Genomic DNA, 14894 nt, shown 5'->3' with positions numbered 1-14894 from the left:
AAAACACTTGACAGCCCTTTGCAAATAAATAAGCACTCAGAGTTATTGGACGTCCCCATGAGGCTTCGTGGCTATGCACCAGCAAGGTGGCCGGCAGACCTCGAGGAAAGCCACAGACGTGCATTTTGTTGGCTTCTGATCAGCCATTCCTGACATAGGCTGTTCATTTTTCACTTGCTTATGTGATCAGACCTGCTTGGCTGGCCGCATTTCAAGGCTTCCTTCTCAGTAAAACCATTTGCCACTTGCTAAACCTCAGAGTGTAGCGTAGCTGCTGTTAAGTTGTGGGGCTCACGGTCAGCATTAACCCTCACTTCTCCCTTTAACCTCATTGTAATGTTTTCTCCTCCACCAAGTACTGTTTGGAATACAAATATTTACACACACACACACACCCGCAGCAAAATTTCCTCCCCTACCTGACTGCTTCAAATGACAAAGAATGACTGAGACCTACCCTGCGCAGGGCTGGACGTCAGGGCTGGATTCAGCCTGGGGCCAGCTCACATGGGACCGAAGGGAGACGGGCTTTTAATGGACAATCCAACAATGGAAAGGGAGGAGGCTGGTGAGAGCTGTGGAAGTGATATCTGCGGTGCAAAGTGGCGGGTCAGGGGAGGCCACCCCACCCTGCATGTTCCCCAAGCGTGACCTTACACTTTCCAGCACCCCCTCTGGGATCTCACACACACCCACCTCATTGCAGAGATTCCCGAATCCTTACCTCGAAATCCTCCCTGGAGTTTCTGGCTTGTATTTCCAATTGCCAATGACACAACTTCCTGTTAGCCCTTGCAATAATCAAACACACATCAAGCACCTACTATGTGCATGTCTTATATGCATGTCACATTATTATTCCCATTTTACACATGAGGACACTGAAGTGCAGAGGTGTTAAATACTTGCTCAAGGTCCTAGCTAAGAAGTAGCAGAACCTGTATTTGAACTCTGAACTCTGACACCGAGCCTGGGCTCTTCACTGCCCTCCATCCCATGGCCACCTGGATGGCTCTGGGCATCTCATATTAAAATATCCAAAACCAAGCTCTTCTCTCTCCTGTCCACCCTGTCAGAGCCCTGTCCCTCTTTCTGTTTCTGTGGCCTGCATCTTCACCTGCCAGGCACATGGGCTTGGCATCGGCAGTCATCTGGGACTCTCTCCTCCACCTCTTCTATCCTCTCAGTTGTTAAACTCTGTGGATATTTCCTCTGCAAAGTCTTCTAGATCATGACAGCAGCTCTTAAATGATCCAGTGTCAGCCTTGCTTTCCCCCAACTGGTCCCACAAAAGACACACAACAACCACTTCTTCCCTCCCAAGTCTGCTGGGCTCCTCCCTTGATCATACACCTTCTGGCCTCCTGATGACAATCACGACCGCTAAGTCCCACATTCCACCTGAGACCTCTCTCCTCGATTGTTGTACTCATCCCCACCAGAATTGACATGGGCACCCAAAACTCAATGTGCCCCAAAACCACACTGCACCTGCTCTTGCAAAGACCCCCCCACCCACTTACTCATTCTCCTTCTTTCCTTTCCCAGTAGAACCCCAGACTCTTAGCCCGACATAAGACAACGTTTCCCACTTTCCCTGCAATGAGGTACGGGCACGGGACCAAGTTCTAGCCAGAAGTATGAGAGCGACTTGTGGGTCACAACCTGAAAGGGGAGAGGCACGCTCTCCTTCCCTTTCCCTGGGCCACGTGGCCTTGGTGGCCAGCAGTCTTGGACCAGCAGATGGCAGAACAAGGGAGTGGGAGGTGCTGGCGTCCCCCTACCATGGAGCCACCACGTCCATTGTAAACTGCTCACACTTTAACATTTATGTGCAAAATAACAAGGTTCCCTTTTATCTAGGTCGCTCTGCGCATGGGTGGATGCATGTTGTGTTTCAGTCTTTGTTTAAACAACCAAATCTGTGTCCCGATAATGCCTCGCCCCTCCCCTCCTCCAACTCCCTCCTTCTGGTTAATAACCCCCTGCACCCCGACTGCTTAAGCCAGAATGCTGGATGCCACCTGCTGACTCCTCCTCTCCCTCACCCTCTCCCTCCATTTGGAGCTGGTGGCTCCAATTCCACCTCTACATATTTCTCAGGCCTTCAGGCGCCCTCCTTCTACCTGTGCCGCCTGTCCTTGCGCTCTTCGTGTCCCAGCCAGGTGCCGAATCATCGGGCCCTTTTGCAGACTACCCTCCCCAGGCAGTGGCTGAAACCCCTAATTCAGGACAAATCACCTGGTCTCTCCAACAGATAAGTGGGGGGGGGGTCGGTGGGGAGGAGAGGAGAGAGGAGGAACTACTACTGATTTAACAAGACTTCAGAGACTTAGCAGCCAATGCAATGTGTGGGTCTTGTCTGGGTCCAGCACATCACTGTAAAAAGCATTTCTGAGCCCAACAGTGAAATTTGAAAACTGGTTGATTATTAGACGACATGATGGAATTATTGTTCATTTTTAAGGTCTTTTTCTCTTAGAGTTACATCCTGAACTCTTGACAAGTGAAATGATTTGATGCCTGTGGACTGATTTAATTAAAACAACCCTGCAGGGGGAGGGAAGAAACAGAAAAATATAAATGAAACAAGACTGGCCACGTATTGGGAAGTACTGAACCCAGATAACAGGTTCGAGAAGGTTGGTTATGCTGTTCTAATTCTGTGTGTGTTTTAACGTTTCCATGATAACATATCTTTTAAAACCCCAAAACCCAAGTGTGCAAGGAACCCTGGATGAACCCTATTGCCTTCAAGGTCGGGTACCAGGCCCTTCACTCAAGGCGCTGCCTTAGGCCTCCCCCAGCCTGGCCCCTCTGAGCTCCTGCCGCTCTGTCCCCAGTGGGGTCTCCAGCCCAGCCAGGCCCTCTGCCATGCTGCCACGGTGCGCCCTCTCATAGCCCTGAGCTTTGCAAACATCCCCATCCCTGCTGGAAATACGCTCTCCCTGCCTGCTCCCCACTCCCACCCGCCCCCTCTGCTCCCTGCTGGACTCCGCCTTCCCAGTCCCCTCCCCATGCCATCACCCCAAAGTGGGGGGGGTGTCACTTGTCCTAGGTGCAAGGCCGAGGCCCTCATAACAAAAGGCAGAGTAACAAGAGGAAAGCATACGAATGCGTTTAATACAAGTTTTACATGACACGGGAGCCTTCATGGGGAAACAGTCACACTTGTGTGTTTTCATGCTGGGTCGGATGAAGGCTGGGCAGTCACCGAGAAACAGGATTGGACAAAGGGTCTGATCTAATGGTAATAAACTGGGGGAAATAAGCAAGGCTTGTTTGTCCAGATTCTTCTCTGTGTCCCTGAGTCTTCAGAGATAAAGATGTTTCTTGCCTCCATATAAAGGGAGGGCAACTCTTACAGGAGGGTCTTATAACCTGTTTCTGGGGGGAAGGTGAGAGAGATCTTGTTCCTGCTGTTTTCTCAAATGCCAAGGTTCCCTGTTTGGAGTAGCATGTCCCAAACCCCATCTACCCCCACAACGCTTAGGGCTCCATCAAAGACAGCCCCTCCAAACAGTTCTGAATCAATTTGCTTTTCTTCTGTCTTTCCCTCTAGAGCCTGAGCTCCTTCAGGATGGCAAGTGTGACCTCGGAATATTGTCACCAGTGGGCTGGCACTGTCCTGGTCCACAGCAGGTGTTCAGGAGATGAGCAGAGTGACTTCAGGAGAAAAAGGCTAAGCTAAGGAACAACTGCTTCTCCCGTGGCTGAGGCGCATGCGCTACGGCTCACTCTGAAGAGGTGGGGACAGCACAGGCGGAGGTGGCTTCCTGGACATAGGCAACTCACTCCTGGTCATTATCCAATGGGGGACCGGGTGCTTCCAACCTGGGGATGACATTTTTAAAAAGTGCCAACCTTGGCAGCCACACTTCTTTCAAATTGAATAGAATAGATAAGAAAATATCTCTGCTGAGGATTTATTTTTCCAAAAGAAAAACTGGAAGCCACCCCTCCTAGAAGCCGCAGGCAACCCCTCTGCCCTCTGCCCTGCGCTCTGTGGACAGGGTCAGCGGCTCCACTCCGTTCTGTCAGCAGAAGGAAGGACTGCCGCCTCCCTCTCTCAGGGAGTCTGAACTATAAATATCTGCGGAGACAGATTTCTCCAGAGGGAACAAAAATAGAGAAATTTGTGATAACAAATAAGAAGGCACCTCATATCTCTTCGGTGAACAGGATTCCAATTCTCCTCACTTGCCTTTGGGCTCCTCAGTGCAGTCTGTGTACAATTTCTGATAAATCCTTTAACCCTGCAAGGCTCTTTGCACGCACTGCCTTTTCCCTTTGCCCTTTCACGGAAAGCAAGGAGGTGGAAACAGCACCTAGAGGAAGCCATTCTATTAGCGTCCTGCCCTGATGAAATGACAGAGGAAAAAAACAAACCATCAAATATGCCATGTGCTGCCCCAGTCTGTTTTCTGATTTGGGTCTAAAGAAAGAGGAAATAATATTGCATTAGATGAGGCCAAAACAATGTTCTTTATTGAATGGGGTCAGTGGTCAGCGATGACCACGGAGGGGCTCTCCTGGTGGCAGCCGCCACCACAACGCACTCAAACCAACCCACATGTCTGGGGCAATTTGGAAATAAGTCACGGGAGAAAAGCAAACTACAAGCCAGGCTAAGCTTCCAGGGACAAGTCTGGTTTTTAATCCTTCCCCACCACCAGCTCCTTTCTCAAGGGATTTGCAAATGTTCGATAAAGGAATAAGTAGATAGCAGAGATGATGCCTTACAACAGAGACAAATAAATAAATAAACAAATAAGTCTTCCTTTGGGTCATCTGGTTTGCTGCTGCTGGTGTTATTTGAGCTAGTAACCACCTAACAAGTGACTCCGTCCCTAAACTGCTGGGTCTACAACAAATGCAACATACAGAAGGGAGAGTTAAGGCTCTGTTACTGCTGGGAAGATGTGACGTGCTTTACAAACACTGTTTCACTTAGTCTTGCAGCAGCTCTGGAAGGTGTTTCTCATTATCCCCATTTCACAGATGAGCATGTAGAAGCTCAAGCTGGTTGCACAACTTGTGCAAGACCATACAGAGGGAAGGGGGAGGCACTGGAGGACCGAACCCGGCTTTGTCTGGGTGCAAAGCCCTGCTCTTTCTAGAATGGCATGACTTTTCAAGCTTGCTCCTTCAGGACAAGACTGACTGATAAGCTTGGCCGGGATGTTCTGCTGCTAGAATCAAATAATGACTTATAATGATAGCCTTTTTCCAATTTGCACAAAAAGTTAATTGAGAGAATTTTCTTAATTTCATGTTTTTTCTCCTATTATTTTTTTCTTAAGCTTTGGTGCCTGCCACCCCTTATCTGATTGTGACACCAGCGATCCTAAAAGGAATGAAAAATTAGGAAGGGATAATTAACAACCATTCACGCTCCATTTAGTAGATTTCCTTTTATTGTGGGATGAATGCTCCCAATTTTGATTTCATATTGCATTTGCGTTCCAAGCGCCTCGGGGGCTCCCAAAGGAGCTACATATACAAAGTTCATTAAAAAGGTGTTTGGACTGGGTGTCCTGAGGAGGCCATCCATCTGAGTGAGAGCATCAGGATGAACCCAGCTTCAAATTAGCAAGGGCACACCAGGGGTGCGGAAATTAATTTCCTATTCAGAAGTAGCTGGTCATGTTCCTTCCTCCCCTTTAGCAAGTAGCCTTTCTGTACTGGTTGCTATTAGGCACAGAAACAGTCCTTGGTCACTCGATAAATCACTGATTTCCCACAGATGGCATGCCCTTTTTATTAAAGCAGGGAAATTAGGCCACCATCTCAAAGCTATAGAACAGTATTGTTATGCTACAAACAATTATATAAAAGCCAGGTCCTACTGGGAAGCAACCTCCAGCACAATATAGAAAGAAAGAGAGAGTGAGCTTTGAAAACTACCAGCTCTGAAGCTCTGCAGCCCTGCTGAGAGGCCAATTTCTTCCTTCCTGGAGCCATTTATTCAGTTACCCTTTGTTTACTTGTCCACAATTTACACACCCCCACTCTGTGCTGTGCGAGGCTCTTAGGCAGTTCTCCGTCCCTTCACGAGCGGAGAAGTGAGATCATCAGCATCTGGGAGCTCCCAGTCTGGCGGGAGGCAGGAGGGTAAATAGAATTTACCCAGCACCGTGTCTCACCTGCTTTGCTGGGTGCATAAAGGGTGCTGGGTGGGGGCCCCAGGGGGGGGTGTCCTGCTACTACTCAGCTGGGTAGGAAGCGGCAAGATGTCAGGAGGTGGAGTGGGGATGGGGACACGGAAGGGCGGGTAGAAGATGTTCTGCATGTGAAGAAAACATCAGGTAGGTGACCATCCTGGGCCTCAGCTCCAGGAAGCTGACTGGAGGACAGGCAGTCTTCTAGGAGGCAGATGGTGCCAATCCAAGGGGAATCTGGGAATTTCCCCAGCTCTGAGCCAGCCTGGGTAATCAGCTTTGCCCAGCCTAAGACTTGACAAACAGACCAGCACAATGTTAGTACCAATCTTTATGGGTAGGGTTAGACTGTTCCAAGTATCCCAAACCAAAGTTTGGCCTAACCCAAAGCCCAAACCATATCAAGACTGGATTACTGCTGAGCACATGTTTGCTTCCCACCCCCATCCACTGTGGTGGGGCACAGTTCCCCACCCCACGTTTTATTTGTCATTTACATTGCAAAGGAATGTCAGTGGACATGAGCAAGCAGTGGCCTGAGACATGCTCTGAAGATCTGCCTTGAGAAGACGTGTCCCAGGTAGCTGTGGCCCTCAGCCTGGCCCTGCAGTGAGCACAGGTGGGGTAGATTCAAACCCCCACCTGACCTGAAGTCAGGAGCCAAGCCCTGCTGTCCTGTGGCCTAAAGAATCTCACATTTAGGCCATCCTAGATCAGCTGAACCACAGTGGACCTGCAGACCTGCACATGTGAATAAATGTTTCCTGCTATGAGCCACTATGTTATAGGCTTGTTTGTTACACAGCATATTGTGGCAATTTTGCTGACTGATATCGACAATATAGCAACAGACTCATAGTAGTGCTGTTGACTGAGAAAAGCCTGAAGTCAATCCAGGTATATCAGGCCTGCCTCATGCTGCAGCATGTTCCAACATCTCTTTTCTGCTGGGCCCACAGCAGCAAGCTAACCATATAGGGTGATGTGCTGTCACGTGTGTTGCACTCTGCAGTTCCAGTGGGCTTTCATGTAAGAGGGACCCATTTAACCTTCCTTCTTTTACCCATTTCACAGATGAGGAAACTGAGGACTAAAGGTGTTAGGTGATTTTCCCTGACCACAGTTGGTAAGCTGAAGAGCCAGCATGATTTGTTCCCAGGAGTTTTGCCTCCACACCACTGCAGAGCATACTTCTGCTCCACTCCACTCCAGCTGCCTCAGCCACCTAGGATGTGAACCAGTTGTCTGTGGCTGAGGAAAGGGGGCTATGTTAGTCCAAATGGTCAAAGGCTAGAGTTACTAGAGTTAACACCTAAAAATACAAGGTACCTATTATAGTTAAATTTGAATTTAAGATAAACAATAAATAATTTCTTTGTATGTCTCATGCAATAATTAGGACATTATTTCATGGTATGGATATACCACAATTTGTTTAACTATTTATCTGTTATAAGACATTTTGAGTTTCCAGTTTTGGGCTGTTACAAAGCTGCATAAACAATAGTGTACAGAAGGTTTTATGTGGACATAAGTTTTTATTACCCTGGGACAAATGCCCAGGTATGAGGTCATTGGGTTGTATGGTAAGCATATGTTTACTGTGGTTGGTTTTTTTTTTTTCTTTTTTTACTGCCAAATGGTTTTCCAGAATGGCTATAACATTTTAAATTTCCATCAGCAATGTATGAGATACAGTTTCTCCACATCCTCACCAATATTTGTTATTGTCAGGATATTTGATTTATCTGTTTTGACAGGTGTATGGTGTTATGGTGATTGTGGTACCAATTTGTATTTTCTAGATGATTGGTGATGCTGACTATCTTTCTGTGTGCTTATTTGCCCTCCATATATCCTCTTTGGTGAGATGCCTCTTCATGTATGTAGCCCATTTTCTAATCATATTATTTGATTTTTTACCGTGGATGTTTGAGAGTTCTTTATATATTCTAGACAAGTCCTTTGTCAGATATGTGGATTGCAAATATTTTCAGTTTAACACTTGTCTGTTCAACCTTTTTAACAAGGTCTTTTACAGAGCAAATGTTTTAAATTTAGATGTAGCCCAATTTATTGATTTTTTCTTTTAAGGACTGCGCTTTCAGTGTCATGTCTAAGAACTCTTCACCCAGACCTACTAGGTTTTCTTTTAAAAGTTTTACAGTTTTCTGTTTTACATTGAAATCTATGACCCATATTAAGTCAATTTTTGTATAAGGTGGGAGATTTAAAGTAAGATTTTTTTTTTGCCTATGGATGTCCAATTGCTCCAGCACCATTTGTTGAAAAGATTCTCTCTCTATTGAATTGCTTTTGCACCTTTGTTAAAAAGCAGCTGCTGTACTTATATGGGTCTCTTTCTGGCTTCTGTGTTCTGTTTGATCGATCTAGGTCTCCATCCCTCCACCAATACTTTCTTTCTTCTACTTACTTGGGGTTTATTTTGCTCTTCTTTTTTAGTTTCTTGAGGTGGGGGTTTAGATTACTGATTTGGGACTTCTCCAAATTTTCTAATGTAAGCATTAAATGCTATCAGTTTCCTTCTCAGCATGATTTAGTTGTGTCCCACAAGTTTTTATATGTTGTATTTTCATTTCGATCCAGTTTAATGTACTTTTTATTTCACTGAGACTTCTTCTTTGACCCATGAATTATATAGAAGTATGTTATTTTGTTTTCAAGTATTTGAAGATTTTCCTATTATTTTCTGTTATTGATTACTAGTTTGATTCGATGTGGTCACAGAGTATACTCCATATAATTTGAATTCCTTTAAATTTATTGAGGTTTTTTTTTTTTATGGCCCAGGTATGGTCTATCTTAGTACATGTTCCATGGGTGCTTGAAAAGAATGTGCATTCTGTCGCTGTTGGATGGAGTTTTTTATAAATATTGATTAGATTCTATTGATTGATGGTGCTATTGAGTTCTGTTATTGATTTTCTTTCTAGTTATTTTATCTGTTGTTAAGAAAGGGTATTGAAGTCTCCAACTATAATTGCGGATTTGTCTATTGCTCTATTGGTATTTGCTTTACATTATACACTCTGTTGTTTGGTGCATATACCTTTAGGATTGCTATGTTTTATCAGTGTATTGACCCTTTCATCATAATGTCCTTTCCTGCCCCTAGTAATTTTCTTTGCTCTGAATTCCACTTCATCTGATATCAATATAACAATTTCTCCTTTCAAAAATATTAGCATGGTATAACCTTTTCCATCATTTTACTTTCATTCTACCTATATTGTTATATTTAAGGTGGGTTTCTTATAGATAGCATATAGGTAAATCATGTTTTATAATCTATTCTGCCATCTGTCTTATATTTGGTATATTTAGACCATTTACATTTAATGTAATTATTGATATGCTATGGCTTAAGTCTGCCATTTTGCTTTTTCTTTTCTGTTTGTTCTCTCTATTGTTTGCTTTCCTGATCCTCTGTTTTCTTTTTCCTTCTTGTGGGTCACTTGAACATTTTTAGTATTCCATTTTTATTTATCTATAGCATTTTAAAATGTATCTCTTTGTATGACTTTTTAGTGGATACTAAAGGTATTGCCTAATGTAAGTTATTGCAGTCTACTAGTGTCGACATTGTACCAGTTTTAGTGAAGTGTAGAAACTTACCTTTCTTTATGGCCCTTTATCCTCTCCCATTTGTAATATAATTGTCTTAAATATTTCCTCTACATACTTTGAGAACCACATCAGATCATATTATAATTTTTGTTTCTACCATCAAATATAATTTAGAAAATTCAAGCAAAGAAGGCAAGCCTATTTTTTCCCCATATTTTTGCTTACTATGTTCTTTCTTCTTTAATGTGGTTCTGTGATTTCTTTCTTTTTTAAAAAATTTTCTTTCTATTTATAGAAGTTCCTTTAGCTATTCTTTAGGATAGTGCTATATTCTATTCTTTTAGAGGACATCCACAAATTATCTGAATTTTCCTTCACTTGAGAATGTCTTGATCTTCCTTTCATTACTGAAATATTTTCACTAGGTATAAAATTCTAGGTTGATAGATCTTTCCTGTCAAGATTTGAAAAATATTGTGGCACTTTCTTTTGGCTCCAATGGTTTCTGATGAGAAATCGTCTATCATTCAAATTGTTTTTCCTCTATAAGTAAGACATCACTTTTCTCTGGCTGCTTTCAGCAGTTTTTCCTTGCATTTAGTTTTCAGAAGTTTAACAACAATGTGTCTTGGTATGTATTTCATTAGGTTTATCTTGTTTAGGGTTTGCTCAGTTTCTTAACAAAAGGTTTATACTTTTGTCAAATGTGAGAAATTTTCAGCCATTATTTCTTTGAGTACTTTTTCAGCCCTGCCCTTTTTTAATCCTCTTCTTCTTGGACTCCAATGACAGGAATGTCAGATCTTTTTTTTAGTCCCACAGGCTCCTGAGCTTCTAGTCTTTCCGTTTTCTTTTTAGTTTATTTTCTCTCTCTTATTCAGATTAGGTAGTTTCTCTTCTGTTAATATCAAGTTCACTGATTTTTTTTCTTCTTGTCTCTCCATTTTGCTAAATTCACTCACTGAGATCTTTATTTTTCATATTTTGCAGCTCTAAAATTTCCATTTAGTTCTTCTTTATATCTTCTTTTGTTTCACTGAGATATCCTATTTTTTCATTTGCTTTATATGTATTCATAATTGCTCAGAGCATTTTTATAATGGCTACTTTAAAATCATGCAAGATAATTCTAACATGTCATCTTAGTGTTGACATGGTTGCTTGATTTTTTTTTTTTTATTTGAGCTGAGATTTTCCTGATTCTCTGTATGATGAGTGATTTTGATTGAGGCCTAGACATCTGTGGCATTGAGTTATGTTGGGGAGGCAGCCATCATGCAACTTGTCACCCCTCCCGAGATTGCCTAGTTACTTCCCTGGGTCTGGAACATTCCGCTATATGGAAGCTGGATGCTGGGCTGTTGCATGGCCAGCCTTAAGAATATATCTGCACCTCCCCCCATGAATGCAGTCTTCGTCTGTGGCATGAGAGGGGTATGTGCAGTCCATTGTCCTGCATTGGCTATCAGGAGGGACCTACTGGCCATGGGAGACCAGCCTGCACTACAGATGCTGATCTTGCTGTGTCTCTTCTTTCTGTAAGTAAAACATTGTTCCAACATGTGCCTTGTATATTGAGTCCTCCTTAATGACTCCAAACTTGCAGAAGATGCAGTGGGCCAAGATCTGTGGGCCCTTCCTTCTGGTGGTTGGCAATGCTATGCTCTTTGCTGTCTTCCATGTACTGGAAATCCTCATTTGGGATTGGTAGCTAATCTTCCTGCTCAACCTGTCATGAGACTCTGGGATTCAAAAGGCAGAATAAAACTCACAGAACTCACCACCATGTCATTCTTAAAGTCTTGAGGTCCCTAGAGGGGTCTGGCTTCTTCTCTTCACTTTTCAGAGTCTTCTTATGTTCATCTTATTCATAAAGTTGAGAGTTTTTAGTTCTACTTAGCAGGAAAGATAAGAACAATCACTTCTACTTCATCTTTCTGGAAGAAGAAATCTATATTTCTTGTAATTGAACCATATTTCTCACTACTTTATGAGTCATATCTGCTTGCATTTCCAATCTTGAGATAATGTTTGAAGATTCCCCCTTCCCAATACACCCTGAGTTAAAAGTATGCCCATGTTCCATGTCTTTGCCCTGTTAAGAAATTCATCTCTTGCTCAAATTATTTAAATGGCTCCCTAATTAGTCTCTAAACTTATAGCCTCTTTCTTTTGTCTAGTCTCTTCTGTTCTACAGATTGTGACCAGGTCCCCTTACCTAAGCTAAATCTTATCTTTTGCTTCTCTTCCTCCATAAGTTTTGTTTTAAAACTTAATTTTATTGTATATATTCAAAGTATACAACGTGACCCTTGTAACTTTTAGCAGTTCATCACTGGCTACTTAGTAAAACCCAAAGTCCTTAGCTTGGGGTTCAAAGCATCGCTATAATGGTTCAACCTCCCATTTACAGTCTTATCTTCCCCTGCTCTCTCATAAAATGATCTACTTCCAGATCCCAGACACACACTATGCATCTCAACCCTGCACCTCTGCTCATGCTCTTTATTCTGCTTGAGATGCCCTCCTCGCCCACTTGGTCAGGGCCTGCTGTTTCAAGAAAACCTTCCTTGATTACCCAAGTCAGAACTCATACCTTCTCCCCATTGGCAAACATAGCCTTTTGCTTACATCTCTGTTTAAACATATTTTCAATCCATGTCATAGTTACAGGACAGAATCTATGGGAAGTCACTCCTCTTGCACAGAATCAGGCCTTCCTAGCTATATAGTCTAGGAGTGACAGCCGACTCATTAATGGCTGGGAGGGTGGTCGGCTGCTTTGGGGCAGGAGGGATGGCGTTGAAGCATCTGCTTATTTCTAGAAGGTATGCCGGTTCCAGGGGATTCTATTCTTCCCCAGACTTCTCTGAAGGTCCAAGGAAGGAACTTTAGGTATAAGTCCACCATGATGTCTTGGAAGCAATTTTGAAGGCCCTCTAGAGCAAAGCTTCCTGCCCTTCATTAGCTCTAACTGTTGTGTCTGCAAGAAGGATAATACCCCTTCTGGCCTTTCTCTGTGAGGGGGGGTGGGTGGCAGCATGGAGACTGAGGGAAGAAAGGGGCTGCTTGGCTTTATGTCTTAGCTCTGCCATTTACCATCGGTACAAACTCTGGACAAATTACTTAATTTTTATGTGCATCAAATTCCTCATCTGCAAAATGGGGATAATTATAGTATCTTAAAAGAATCACATAAAAAGGCTTAGAACAGTTCATGGCACTCAATAAATGTTAGTAATCACCATTTGCAGTGTTTTCCACCAAAGTGCCGTGAGCAGAGGAATGCTAGGGACAATCTGGAGGAATACTCCAGATCAGCCTCTATTTACTTCAAATTTCTTTTAAGCCTTTTGTTACATGTTAAATATTTGTGCAAGTTTGCATTCTACTCCATGATAAAGTTGAGTTTACTTTAATATCTGGGTAATATTTCTTCTGTAAAAATATTGAAGAAAAATTTATACTCCAGAAAGATGCCTCTCTGTCATACTCTTGGCACAGGGTGGTCTCTTAGTGGTACACTCACACATTTGAGGGCACAGTCCCCACAGGCCTTGAGCCAAAGAAACAAAGGGCCAGCACCTGAGCCAGCACCAGAAAGTGTTTCTCTCCGAGGAATGTCATGCAGGGCAGGTACAGCCCCTGTACTCTCACTTGTTGACCCTCCATAAACTGAAGCTCACAATCTCAGTCCATCTTTTTCATTGGGTAGTGTTGGCCTCTGGTTGGATGTGTCGAATGTGGGCAATATAAGCATGGAAATAAAAATCTTGGCTTGGATTTCCTAGGCTATGATCATAATAAAATTGGGCAAAAGAGAGCTATAATCTAATGCACTATATTATTGTAATTAGAGCTTCATGCATGGAGCTTTCTCCCGCCCTCCCTCCAAAATAATGAAACAGTTTAACATAAATAGTAGTGACTTTAGTCTCCATCATGCGGTGTTCAGTGATTGGGTAATTATGGTAACAGCATATAGTTAATGGATGTTTAGTTCAGAACGTAAGAGAAAAGAGACAGGAAAAGGTATGTGCAGGAACAGCATCACAGAGTCACAAGAGCTGGGAGGAGCCCTGTCTGTCATGCACCCCGCAGCCCCATTCTACAAAAGGGGAATCTGAGACTCTGAGACACTCTGCAAATGTCAGGCACTTAGACAGCAGTGGAGTCAGAGCACAAACCCAGGTCCCCTCTCCTGCCCAATATTCTTTTCTACCCACCATGTCGTCTGGGAAATTGCATAAGGCAGAGTATCCTAGAAAGTTTTCTGCCTGGCAAGTACACTTTGTGAGTCAAAACAACGCTTCTGTGAGCCTAAGCTATTATCTGTCCTTTCACTGTATGTCATGGCCACTGAATGTCAACAGCCATCTGCAGCGAGCATTTGAAACACTTGTTGTTGCATCCATTTTGTTCCTTCAGTGTAGCAGGGAGGAAAAATTAGCAAGTGCACACATGAAAATTTTGTTTAACTTACTATTGATGAGGCTGTTTTAACTTTAAGTCATTTTAAGTTAGGTTTTATTTCTGTTATTACATAGAGAGCATCAAATAAATAATAAACTTTCTCATATGAATATTGACATTTCGTGGTCCTGCACACCATATAGGAAACTCAGGCAGAGTCAACACTTTTTATAAGGAAGGCACAGGGCTTCCCTCTGGAAACAAGTCAAGAGTCCTCAAGGTACAACTAAGAACCAGATTCCAGCTCGTGCGTGTGTAATCCACTTTGGATTGACACAAATGCATACAAATGCATTTCCCCAATGTGTTGAACATAAACACAATCACAGCCAACGTCACCCTCATGCCCTCTCTCTTCTCCTCCTTCCTGTAGAGGGAGAGGCTGGTGGCTACAGGGAAGGTGGGCAGCGCATCTCCTCCACTAACCCCTGCAGACTGACATCTGCTCCTGGAGGCCACAAAGCCAGTCCTAGGGCTGGGGTCAGGGTTCTTCCTCCCTCCTCCTTTGTCCAATAATTGCCCAATAAAACACGCCCCCTGCCGGCCCTGGGTGCTGAGCCCAATCTGAACAAGATGGACATGGCCAATCCTGTTCTGCCTATGATGAGAATATGCACCGCTTTGGAAAGAGCAATGTGGAGAGGCACAAAGCCAGTCACCAGACCAGGTGAG

Source organism: Lemur catta, chromosome 4, assembly GCF_020740605.2.
Source record: "Lemur catta isolate mLemCat1 chromosome 4, mLemCat1.pri, whole genome shotgun sequence".
NCBI classification, from domain to species: domain Eukaryota; kingdom Metazoa; phylum Chordata; class Mammalia; order Primates; family Lemuridae; genus Lemur; species Lemur catta.
Note: the sequence above shows the minus strand (reverse complement) of the source record.